Source organism: Cloeon dipterum, chromosome 3 (genome assembly GCF_949628265.1).
Source record: "Cloeon dipterum chromosome 3, ieCloDipt1.1, whole genome shotgun sequence".
NCBI classification, from domain to species: Eukaryota; Metazoa; Arthropoda; class Insecta; order Ephemeroptera; family Baetidae; genus Cloeon; species Cloeon dipterum.
In genome coordinates, this window is record NC_088788.1 from 2,969,969 (window position 1) to 2,982,668 (window position 12,700).

The 12,700-nt window shown below is 39.4% G+C and overlaps 2 protein-coding genes across 5 annotated transcripts in view; one reads left to right on the forward strand and one right to left on the reverse strand.

Annotated features, from left to right (window-relative positions):
- The window catches only part of zfh2 (Zn finger homeodomain 2), a 230,132-nt gene extending 220,136 nt beyond the window's left edge, over positions 1-9,996 (forward strand). The window contains exon 5 of the mRNA XM_065483201.1: positions 9,986-9,996. The gene's annotated coding sequence lies outside the window, so the exon portion shown is untranslated. The remainder of the gene's footprint in view (positions 1-9,985) is intronic.
- Positions 1-12,700, reverse strand: part of CaMKI (Calcium/calmodulin-dependent protein kinase I) — a 55,332-nt gene that overhangs the window by 26,159 nt on the left and 16,473 nt on the right. The gene's annotated exons all lie outside the window — the stretch shown is intronic.

Genomic DNA, 12,700 nt, shown 5'->3' on the forward strand with positions numbered 1-12,700 from the left:
CTCGCCCGCAATACGATCTGATGATTAAAAATTGAAACCGAGCTGCGAGTAGACTCCTGAGCCGGTTGCAGGGTTGCAAAAAACCCGCATTTTGCAATTTTTACCAGTTTCCTGCAGTTTTAACCTTATTTTTCAATAATTTTCTAATTACCTCGACTTGAAAAATTGTCAGAGAGAAATTTTTCGAGAAATTGAGGCAGCAAAATGGCAATTTAAAAGCAAAAATCTGCACAGTGGAGGAAATTTTGAGCTCTCCGGCCGAAATTTTAGATTTTCACAAAAGAAAAATGGAATAAATTCATTTCTTGCAATTCTTGCGCAACAAATTGGTAAAAATTGAGTGCTTTAAACCAGTGGTAAAAAAACCGGGTGGTAAACAAATGCAAACCGGGGGTTGCAGCATCAGAATAAAAGCATTAATTTGTACATGAGCTAAAAATCCTTTAGTTTTCTCAAGTTTTCCCAGTATATTGGCTCTAATCAAGCAGCTCGTACAGTGTTCCAACTGAAATGCTGTAAATTTTCAACAGAAGGGAAATTCACCTCATTTCGCACGGTTGAAACTGAGAACAATACACGCCGTTTAAATTGGAGAAATTTGGCAATATCTGAAATTAAATTGCACATGGAGGGATGAATAAAATTGTTCAAAAATCACTCTAAACAAAAGTTAATTTCCTTGAGATGGAACGTAAGTAATTTATTTAATAAGGGATGATTTTTACAGATTCCTTTCAATCTAAGATAATTATGAGATCTATCTTTACTCGCGCTCTATCTACTGGAAAATAATTATATCAGCTGTCAGCTAAACTAGCAAACTGATAGAGCGCACTATCAGCTCAGGAGTCTAGTGTCAGAATCCGTTTTGCTGAGAGCAGGGCTGGTGGATTGATTTACATCGTCATCCACTAGCAACGCGTGCACTCTGATAAATTGTTACTTGCAGCGGTTGCCGCGGCAATTCATATGCTTTTCACTCCACGGCGGCTGAAAGCTTTCAGCGAAAATGACACATATGCGCTTAAAAAACTCACAGTTAGGATTTCTTTGAACCGGAACCAAAATCCCTCCCTTTCCTTTGGCTCAAATTGAAAAAAAGCAGCTGACTGAGTGAGTGAGTGAGCGCGGGTGAGGTTGAGGAGGAGAAGGAAATTTGGGACAGGCGAATGAGGTCGTCGTCATTTCCTCGCCCACTCAACCCCGTAGGCCGAATCCACCCCCTCCCCCAAGATGGATAGGGAGCGCCGGACAAATTATATGCGTGAAAAAGAAGCGCAGGCGGCAAAAAACAGCGCGCATTTTCCTTGAGCGGGACACTGTGCTGTGCGGCACACGATAAAGAGTATATATTATACGTGGTATGCATCGATCGACCGCTGACGCTGGCTTTTTGTGCGGCGAATAATCCGTCCAGCGCCAGCAGGCCAATCGAACGCCCAGCGGCCCGGCTGACGTTTGGCACGGAGCAAGAGTCAGCCGCATATTATGAGTCCGGCGAGAAGAATGAAAAATTCGAGCAGCTTGCTTTTGACGCGTCTCTATACAAATAATAATATACCTCTCTCTTCGATGGAGTTCTGGTTGAAAGGCAAATTTGCCTTTTATAATTGCAATAAAAACAAATCTTTTGTAAATAATACTTTTTCTGACTGGATAGCAAATCAAAAATATTCTGTTGTGTTAAAAAAATCCACCTGTAATTTTCAAAGCCTCTTTTGTACGGGTTTTAGCTTATTTAAACGCGTCAGTTTTTTGGGCACAACGACGAAACCACTCAATCGTTTTAAAAATTCAACACTAACAGTTTTTTAATAATGCCTCGTCGGTATTTCAACTCACCCTCTAACAATTATTTTCTAGCTTTTATTAGTTTTTAGTTTAAGAGGAATTATACTGCAAAAGCCTGGAAAATGCTTGTTGCAAATGCATAAACTCGTCCCTTAGGATTCAGTTAAAGCCTAAATTGATTTAAGAAGCACTGTAGTTTTTTGAGAAAATTGGCTGGAAAGTTACCGTGCTTTTTAAAAGGTCATGGTTTTCTCCTTACTTGAAATCCGATTTAATTTCAAAACCAAGAGTTTCCCCAATGAACCGTTGGACAGATCTCGACGAGAGGAATCGGAATATGCCAAGAAAATATGTTCAAGCACTGTACATTATGCAGAAAATTGGCAACATTTGAATTTTTATTGTAGGAAGGTCCTTTTTACTATTGCAAATTGTTTATCGATCAATTGTTTACGGCATCCAATAATTCAAATAATTTTCAACTGTTGTCCTGTATCATTCCACATTAAGAGGTAAAAAGATAAGTATTTGAATGGGATTTCAAATTCCATGGTTTAAAACCAGAAAAATAAAAGTAAAAACTAAATTCGCAGCCCTTGTAATAATTGCAACTTCAAAGGTAAAATTACAGAACCACGTTTTACGTTTCCAAATTTCCCTAACTTGCATAGCAGCGCCATTGCCAAAACTTGGGACTTGATTTTCTGAGGATTTATTAATGAATTCTACAGAAATTGGCCCCAACTCGGCTGAAAGCTCCCTTGATTTCTATTTGACACTTTCCTCGTTTCTCAAAAGTCACCCCCAGATGTCGAGGAAGTTTGGCTTCCTGATTTGGAACTGGCAGCTTTTTTGCGCATAATTTTCCTCCCCGGCTCAATTTGTCATTAGAGATCAGTTGAGCAGAGCTACGAACCACTTTCCTCAAAGCCGATTCATTCTGTTCGAAAGGCGCCGGCGGAACGAGATGCTTAATTACGATCACCGCGGCTTTTATTTATTTATTCCGAATTGGCGCGGTTCAATACACCCTCTCGAACGGAGGAGGGCACGTGTGCGATCGAGAGGTGCAAGCCAGTCAGCCAAGGAACCGCGATTCATCGGCCAGATAGCAGCACACACACACACTCATAAATAATAAACACACACGCCGCGCGCGCGGTTTCTGGTTCTGCGTGCGTGGGCGTCGTCGTTCCTTGCTCACTCGCAGTTTGGGCGAGTGAGTGAGAGAGAGAGAGAGAGAGAAAAAGCCAGCAGCAGCAGCAGGCACTAATTGCTCCTTTTATCTCGCTTCCTTGCGACGAAATGGTCTTGTTCGCTCTCGGCTCGTCATCGCTCAACTGGAAAAATTTGACGCTGAAATGACGAAACTTCAGAAATGCGTATAAATAAAAACTGATATTTCTTTCCATCTAAAAAATTAGTAACCAAAAAAATGAAAGTAAAATTAATTCTGTTGATAGCCAACAAAATATGAATCAATTCTACCAATTTTTCTGATTTTTGCCCAAATTTTAAACTTTTACACAAATATTTGAATAAATAAAATTTTTTACTGAAGTATACCAATCCAATTTGGAATATTTTTATAAAGTCCCGTTGAGCTGAACGATTGATAATGTGTTGGTAATAAAATTTCAGCCGATTAATTCTCAATTTCTAATTCAAAATTAATTTGCACACTGGATTCAAACTCTAAAACTTCAGTAGACAAATGGAAAAATGTTGATCTATTAGTTATTTCTTACAATCAGACACTTAGATGGATTTGTGGCCGGGAAAATAGCTTAAAAATCGTTAATGGCTTGACATTTTTCGAGCCGGTGAAAAGATCCATTTTATGTGAATTAAAAAATCTAAAAAAATCAAATTATTAGGCAACATCTCCGGATTTGCAAATAGAATGTTTCCCGTCTCAAATTATAGTTCAAAATGCTGGAATTTTATATTAAATGAAACAAAAGATATATTCAAAATACTAAAATCTCCCGATGTAAATAATCTCGTGGTTTAAAAGTGCATGCTAGTAATTTATTATTAAAAAAATAAAAAAAAATACACACAAACACTAAGTAAGCATTCTCCGACAGAAAAAATTGAGAAAAATTGTTCAGGCAGTTTGAATATATGAATTTTCAAACAGCTGTCTGGTCTATTTGAAGCGATAAAGGCGGCGAATCGGTCGGACGATTAAACATCCGCGCGGCGTGCGTCGTCGGTACACAAACGCGCGGCTATAAATCCAATCTTGTTGATCACTGCCCTCTCGACACGTCAGGAGGTCGTGATCGGAGAGCTTGTTTGTGTATAGTAGGCAAATCATCGCCCAGTTGCAGGCACAGGCCAAATATTTTTCCGGCCGAACGCCAAATTACGTTGAACAGACGTTCGAGACGTTTATCAACATTTTATTTTTCACCAAATCGGCACAGCCACAAAGACAATTGCGGAGAAAGTTTATGCGCAGCTAAACAACTTCGAGTGGAGGTGCAAAAGGGCCAGATGGTGTTCAGTAGGAGTGTTTGGAGCTCAATTTAGATGCTAATTTCACTGCTGCTGCTGGCCATTCGGTGCGTAAATTACCGGTCTGACGGCTGGAGGGATGCGGCCAAATTGTTTGGAATCTTAAGTGCATAAAGACAGAGCGATATGCCTTTTACCGAGCCTAGATTTGCATATTTTGAGCTTGAAAATGATTTAATTAAATTGATGAGAATTATTTATTCCTTATTCGCAGAGCAATTAAGTCGATGGATGGGAGATTACATTTCAAAATTAAGTAGAATGACAAATTTTCAATGCGCAGCCGAAATTAAAAACTAATTTGGAAGTTTTTCCGCATTTTTATAAATCTCCCCCCAAAAAATCTAATCCTATTGAATGTTATAGTGCAAACAAGATTTCAACAAGCAAATAATAACAGAAATTTGTGTCCAAAGGACCAAAATAATTAATTATTTATTTAATATATTAATTAATTATTGTAACATAATTGCTATGAAATATTATTAATCGGGAAAAACAGCGCCTAGCACATTTTTTTAAAAATATTTCGTGCTCTTCACATTTTTAAACCACTCAGTTTTGTGACTTATTGCGATGAATTGATCTGCTATTTAATATTAAACGAAAATGCATCTACTAATCCACGCTTCAAAAGTTATTCCATTACTAAATAAATAATTTCCTGAAGAGAAAAAAAAATAAATTTGGGCATCGATGAACCGTCGCCCCTGCACTCAAATCCAGGCAAAATTTTAGAATTCAAAACATTCCGACAAGCGTCTCATTTGCATCCGAATCTATGCTAAAACGGCGTCCATTCATCATCAGAGGGCTGGCTGTCAGCGCGAGTTTGAGCGTGCGAGCGTAATCGCCAGAGTGCACACACGCCGAGAGTTGTATTTCACAATTAACGCGATGGAAATAATAAATTAGGCTCAAACTCCAGCAGCGGCGGCTGCGGCGCCGGCGCCCACCAGGCCCCTGGGCACGCAAATTAAACCGAGCGTTTTACTTGCGTCCCTACAATAAATAAATAAATAAAGCACCCGCTCAATTCCGATCGAATTGGCGAGCTGCACAGGTCGGTCAGGTCGTGTGTTGTAAAAATGTAAATCATTCTCTGATCCAGCCGCCGCTTTACAACCTGCAATTATGATTGAATAATAATATTACTTTCGTGGCTGCGAAAATGGCAACTTTCGGAGCAGTTTCTTATAATATTAATAATAAATAAAACGACTGCTCTGGGCGCTGCCCTAGTTCTTGCAGATTGCACGTCAAGTGAAATTTCTCAGAATCGCACAATTACCGAGTGTGCATGATAAACAACCTGCGCTAGCTGGAGAGCAACTTATCGTTCTCTTTTTAGATTAACCAGCAGCTTGTCTGCATACATTTTCAACCAAATTGTTTCTGCGTAAAGTTATCAACAACAGCACTAGCCTCTTCTAAAAATAGCAAAGCCATCTGATTTTGCTGAGCAAAAACAAAACCGTCTAAAATTCACAGCTCTTTTTAAACTCACGGAAGCAGGATTTAATCTAAAATAGAGCGGAAGTGCCTAAAATTTATTAAAACAGCTTTTCGTCGCGTGATTTTGCCTTTAAGATTGGATTTATGGATAAATTTATTAGTCAAGAATTTAATTTTCAAAATTAAAAAAAAAATGTCAACAAAGAAGTATTTCTGTTATCATTGAAAAATCAAAATAGCACAAGTTTTAAATTTCCTCTATTGATTTTTTTATTAATTTGAGATTTAAGAGCGATTCTAGAAGCAATAGAAAAACGATTTTTCTCTTTTTTGAATATTATTGGAAGAAAATTTTGGCAATTTTAGTTTTATAATTTTTCGCATTTTTCGCATCTTTAAAAAAATACTGGGCACTCTTTTTTTCCTTTATATCAAGCCCGTGACGGTTGAAAGGCCGGAAAAATTGTCAATCATGTAAAATTCAAAGCCCTAGAAATCTCTTTCGCTCGTAAATCTGAATATGAATGAAATCCCAGCGGTGGTTTTCTACTTGGGTCGTGGCAGCGAGTCAGTCGGTTGGTTTCCATCAGAACTCGGCGAGCAAGAAGTGTAATTGCGCAATTTTCTCCAGGGAGCAGAGGCCATTGGGCGCGCAAATGCAAAGCGCTCTCTATTTTTCATCGCTCGGCTGCTTCTCTCTATCTCGCTCGACTTTGTGTAGCTGCTGGCGGCCAGTTAGTAGCACAGAGAGCTGCAAAGATGTTTGCAAAACGTCGCCGCCGGCTTCTCATCTGCTCATGCCTGCCGTGATGAGGGTGCGATAAACCAAAGAGCGAGCGGAGCCGTGGAGAGAAAGAGAGAGAGAGAGAGACCAAAGTGCAACGGCGCGGGCTGACCCCGTCAAAAGGCCACTCGATGTGGTGGCAACGAAACGACAGCGCCGCGAAAGCAAACCTCTAACTTAAGCAGCGCGTTTGCCAACATTCAAATTGGATGATGCTCTTTGGCGTGCGTGTTATCAGCGATCAAGCAGCCTGGTTAATGCTTTTGACTGCGGTCCGCGGAGAAGATTCCTAATTTCCTACTAATTTTTTAGAGGAAAAACAGGATTGAATGACAAATGTATTGAATATTTTCACTAAATGCTCGGAATTTGTCAAAGAACTAGGTTAAAAAAGCGCAATTCAGTGTTCGAAGCCGCAAACAGATGGCGCCACCGTAACCTTTGGTAATAAATTTAATTTTAAGGCACTTCGGCTGCGATTTCAGACTCAATCCTGCTGCTGTGCTTTCTCCACTTAATATGCTTTCTTTTGACGTGCTGAAAACCAAAATCGATTAAGCCATTCGCCGTAGAACCGTCGGAAAAGTTTTTTATTTCTAAACATAGTTTTTTTAAATTAGTGATTTTTAAACTGTCTGATCCCTTCTTGAAATCTTATTTTATTTCAAAACATAAAGATTTTCCGCAACAAGTGTCACACACCAATGGATAGATCTCGATGAGATAAATCGAAATCCACCAGGAAAATATTTAAATATGGTCATGCGCTGCATAATTAGTAAAATTGAAGTTTAAAAAAGACACTCTTTTTGTTGCACATCTTAAAAAAATCCTCAAAGGTCCAGAAAACGTATACAATTCTCACTGCCCTAGAGATTTCCCAGGCAACGTTCGTTCGATTTTTAATCAGCCGTTCCGAGGGTTTCGCTTGCTCTGCAACTATGTCCCCAGCCGGTATTTCTACACATTCGAAGGATCAGTTTGCCAAGTCTTCTCCCTTTGAAGTCGATTGTCAACGCAGCACAAAGCAAGTACTTTTTGCGGCTAAAAGTACGCAGTTAGCTCTCGCGTAGCAGTCCGCACTCTATACAATTTGCAATCTTTTCTTTTTCTCTCTTTCAGCAGCTGATCCATTCCCTCCATTATTCCCTTTTCTGCACTTCAACAAAGACTTGGATGCACTCACTGCACTACGCTGAGTGCTGCAGGGAAATATATTACACTGACGTTCGGGAAGACCACGTGCCACGAGAAAATGATTTCGTCTCTAAAAAAGGCAGTTTTTTTTAATTTTGAAACATTTGAAAAATGACATTTGTGGTTCTTATCAATTAATTTAAACGGCTTGGAATCCATTCAAATGGATTTAGACAATTTAATATCAAATCAGCGGGGTCCACGTGTGTGATAAAATTGGTTCGCACTGCGCAGATCCAAGATGGCGTCTGAATGTGGGAAACAATGGATTGCCGTACGAGTGTCAAGAGTTTGTTTTTACGATCCAAAAGACACAATCAGTACAAGTAAAACAAATTAAGTCACAATATTGACGAAAACTTGATTCTTTTCGCGCATTTTCACGTGACCGTTTTCTACTCCACCGGACGCCATATCTGCGCGTCGCATACTGTAAATCTGGTCCCCGCTGCTTTTAACAATCTATTTATGGTTAAAAACAAATAATAATTGAAAGGATTGTTAGATATATGAGAGAGCAAGCTCTGTGGGGAAAAATCCATCAACATTTTGATTTTGAAAATAAAGAAGTGACGTTTGGGAGGCTTCACTCTATTGACTGACATTCTAATATTATATGTTTACCCAACTCACTGTCTATCCTGTAACTTTATTGGCAGTTTCTTCCCGAATTGACAACGATATCCCAGCAGGGAAACAGCTGTGGGACCTTTGGGCCGGGGCTTGGTCACCCTGCGGCGCGCACCAATCGCACCATTATTTTATTCTTGCGAGTGCACTGCATTGCAGGCTGCCAACCAGCCAGCCAGGGGCTTTTTGCAATCACGCACGCACTCTCTCGTGCCTGTTCTATCCGATGTACAATACATAAATCCATCCATCCATCCATGCACCCTTAGACTGTTCTTTTTGCGCAGCCAGCCAGGCAGAACACCTTAATTAAAACCAGGCTCAATTAAACTTGATGGCGCTCACGTAACGCCATCAACTTCAGCCTTCAGCTCGCGTTACCTCTCTTTAATTGACATCCAGCTAAGTGACGCGCCGGCATTGTTTTTAATTATGCATGCGCAGGTGATGGCTAATGCGGGACACCGGTGAATCGTCGACGAGTGCATGTGCGCCGCGAAATATGACCGACTAAGTGCTGTTTCCTGGAATATATGGTCTGATTAAAAGCCACTCACGGCGCTGTCGCGACGACGCTATATGGCGCACTATCTTTCCGCTATGAGCAATTTCAAATTGGGACGCGATAATTCTATTGAGTGTGCGTGGGGAAATTTGTTTTTGCGATCTACTTTCCTATGTGGTACAGTGAGTTTAAAAAAAATTATCACTCTGATCGACCTTATCGCCCGCCAAAACAAACAACTTGTATTGACAGTTTGTATTATTTGGAGGTGAAGAAAGGCAATTTGAATATTGCATTATGGTTTTTTATCTAATTTGAATACTCTGAGCTCTAATTTTAGTAGCACAAAACATATTTTTAAGGCAATTCCGCTGAGATTTCAGACTCAATCCTGCCACTGTGCATTCCTCACTTAATATATTTTATTTTGACGTGCTGAAAACCAAAATCAGTTCAGCCATTCGCTGTAGAATCGTCGGAAAAGATTTTTTATTTCAAGAAATAATTTTTCACGATTCTACGTTGATTGGCTTAACCGATTTTGGTTTTCAGCACTTCAAAAGAAACCGTTTTAAGTGAAGAATGCAAAGTTACAGGATTGAGTCTGAAATCGCAGCGGAATTGCCTTAAAACTAAATTTTTAATAAAGTATACAGTGGCGCCATCTGTTGGCTGCTTCGAACACAAGGGTGAATTCATAAATTATGCTTGAATGACGATACAACTAAAACCCCGTCTTTAATAAACAGAGAAACAATCCGTCTAATATTCAGATTCACAGTCCAATTAATAATCAAAATTGTAATTAAAAGATTTGGCAACGAAATTAATCATGCGCAATTTTTACGCAATTTCTTGTTTCTTCCTCTCATCGCTCGCGATGTAATCAAATTTACTTGCAAGTCGAAATAAATCACGATTTATTTTTGCAGTAAACAGAATTTCGAGCTAGTCTCCACGGGAGTCAGTTAATTTGTGTCTGTGCTCAACTGTTTACACATTTAATATAAACAAATTAAATTTCTACAATTTGTCAGGTCCAACCCACATTAACAGGTTGTAAATCGGCACAGCAAGGCCGCAAGTGCGAATTTCATCATCAGCTGGCACATCTGTTGATAGGCAGACATGCCGAAAGGTTGCTCAACCCTTCCTTTCTTTCTTTCGTTTTTTTTATCCGCCAAACGATCTGACGCGCTTTTACCGACGGCATCTTTCGCGCAGCGCGAGACCAATTTGCTCGAATCGGCCGAAAACACGTGTGTGTGGTGTGTGCGCGGTGGATTTGAAAGAAAAGGAGGTGAATGTTTATCTGACAAGAGCGGCTTGCACATATACTTGAGACTGAAATAAGCAATTATCCATAAACAATGAATGACTCAATCGCCAGCAGCTCGCTCACGGGCCATATAAAGCAAAAGCGACTGGCCACTCGGCGGCGGCTCTGCGGCTATTGACTAATCTTTAATCACCCCGGCCAGCAGTCGAAACAAAAAAGGTCATCGCGCTCAAATATCAGCTAAAAATACTTTTAACAGGAGGATTCTATGCCGAATTGAAACGAAATTAGGAGAGTCAAGGTTATATGACTGTCGTTTTTATAATATTTATTTTCGTGAAAAAGCCACATTTTTTTCTGATTTTATCTAATAGCTGCATTTGTTGCTCAGCAGCTCTCATCGATTTTGCCGTAAAATATGTCAAGTTCACATTTTGTTTGCGTGCTGCGAGACGTTTTCAAATGCAAGGGATCGCGTGATTTCACGCTATCTCGTAAAATACGCCGTGGTTTTCGCCCGTTCCAAAAGGGTGCGTTTCAAATATTTTAAAATAAAAACAATGCCGACCTACGTTTTATTGCAAACTACTATCATAATTCGGACACAAACATCTTTATTTGTATGAAATAAAGATGTTTAAAGATGATAAAGAATTCGAATTGAGTTGAATACGACCAATATTTTAACTGCTTACGATTTTTCCGCTGCGCAACTTTTTTATCCAAACCATTTTAATTTCAGGGTTACAAAAAACCCGTATTTAAAAAAAATGCAATGCAGTGGTAAAATGCGGGTTTTTAAATTTTTACCAGTTCCTTGCAGGCAATGTTTTCACCTCGTTTTTCAATAATTTACTAATTATTATCATATAACCTCGATTGAAAAATTGTCAGAGATCAATTTTTGCAGAAATTGAGGCAGCAAAATGGCAATTTAAAAGAAAATATCTGCACAGTGGAGGAAACTTTGAGCACTCCGACCGAAATTTTAGATTTTCTCAGAAGAAAAATGGAATAAATTCATTTCTTGCGCAAAAAATTGGTAAAAATTGAGTGGTAAAAATCAGTGGTGAAAAAAACCGGGTGGTAAGCAAAAAATGCAACCCTGTTTAATTTATTTATTTTATTTCCCTGGCAATAACTTCAATTTAATAAAATCCCGCGACCCTTGTTAAAGACAAATTTTAGCCTCGAAGCTTTTATAGAAGTTTTGGGGAAAAACTTACTAGATGCTATGTTCAGAAAAAAACGGACGCACATATAAACCCCATACTACCTCCTAACTCCAATTTGATAGACTGTCAATTCTTAGAAAATTCTCGATCGATATTTAACATTTTTCTCTTTTTTTTTTCGAGTGATCTCGGTTACCATTTTCCTATTTGCGGCAGCGTCTCGGAATGAATTCCGATCTGTGTGCGCCGCATAATTAAAGAAACTATATAACAGTTGGTTGCGAAATCCATTAGGCTGGTACGCACTAATTGAATTTCACGGCAGCCAACTCCCTCTTATTGTCGAACACGCTTCTTGCGTGCTTTCCTGCAGCACATATAATTGATTTCAATGACACAAAACATATACACACACTCACACGCCATCCGCACGTTGTACAATAAAAACGTATAGCGTAGTTTCGTTCCTGCGGCGGCGAACAATGGCAAATAGAAAAGTAGCAGCAGCAGTTGCTTTTGCCGCGTGCAATGCGAGCAAGCAAGCATGCACGAAATAATTCCATCAAAAGTGGCCGGCGGCGATCGGCGCGAGACATTTCGCCAGACACTCTCGCAGCAAAATATGAATCGGACCACCTCCTCGTGGCGGTAATCGATTGTTGCGCCGCTAATTGCTTTCTCGGCGTGTCGTGTCACAGCTGCCGTGCGTGCCGCATAAACTGGACTGCGCGCCGTTTTGGAAATTGCTAAAATAAAATAATATTTCTGAATAATGTTGACCATTTTTTCTGGGCATCTGATCGTCACGGGAAAAAAATAATCGAGCGACTAGTTTTAGTCTTCAAGGGATAAAAAGGAAATTCACCCAAAACATTTTTTTAAAATTTAATCGGTTGCACATCGAAGCAAAGTAAATCTAATTAAAAACTGACCTCTTTAACAGTAATTGCAAAAATAAATAAGAAAATCTGTTTTTATTCTAGGGTTTTAAAAAAATATGAAATGCAAAATCCCCGGCTTTTTTGCTCTCTTACAGAACTTGGTAAAATAAAACCCTTCAGAAAGTGCAACTCCATAAAAGTTTCTTTTGAAGTATTAGCAGGAATATCCTCGAACCATAAAATTTCTCTTTGTTGGCGAATAGCTCAGGCGTAGGCAGTTCGAAAATAGAGATATTCCTTTGAAGTTGTTGATTTAGGTCACTAAGAGAACAAGCAGTTTTGTTCCTCGCTCCAGGCGTTCTCGCGTTTTGCACGGTTTTAATGCTGAAAAATTAACTGCGGCTAAAATTTAATCTGCTCTCTCTCTCTCTCCAATGGAGCGGTGAAATATGGCCGAGTATAATGTGCCAAACAACGCCG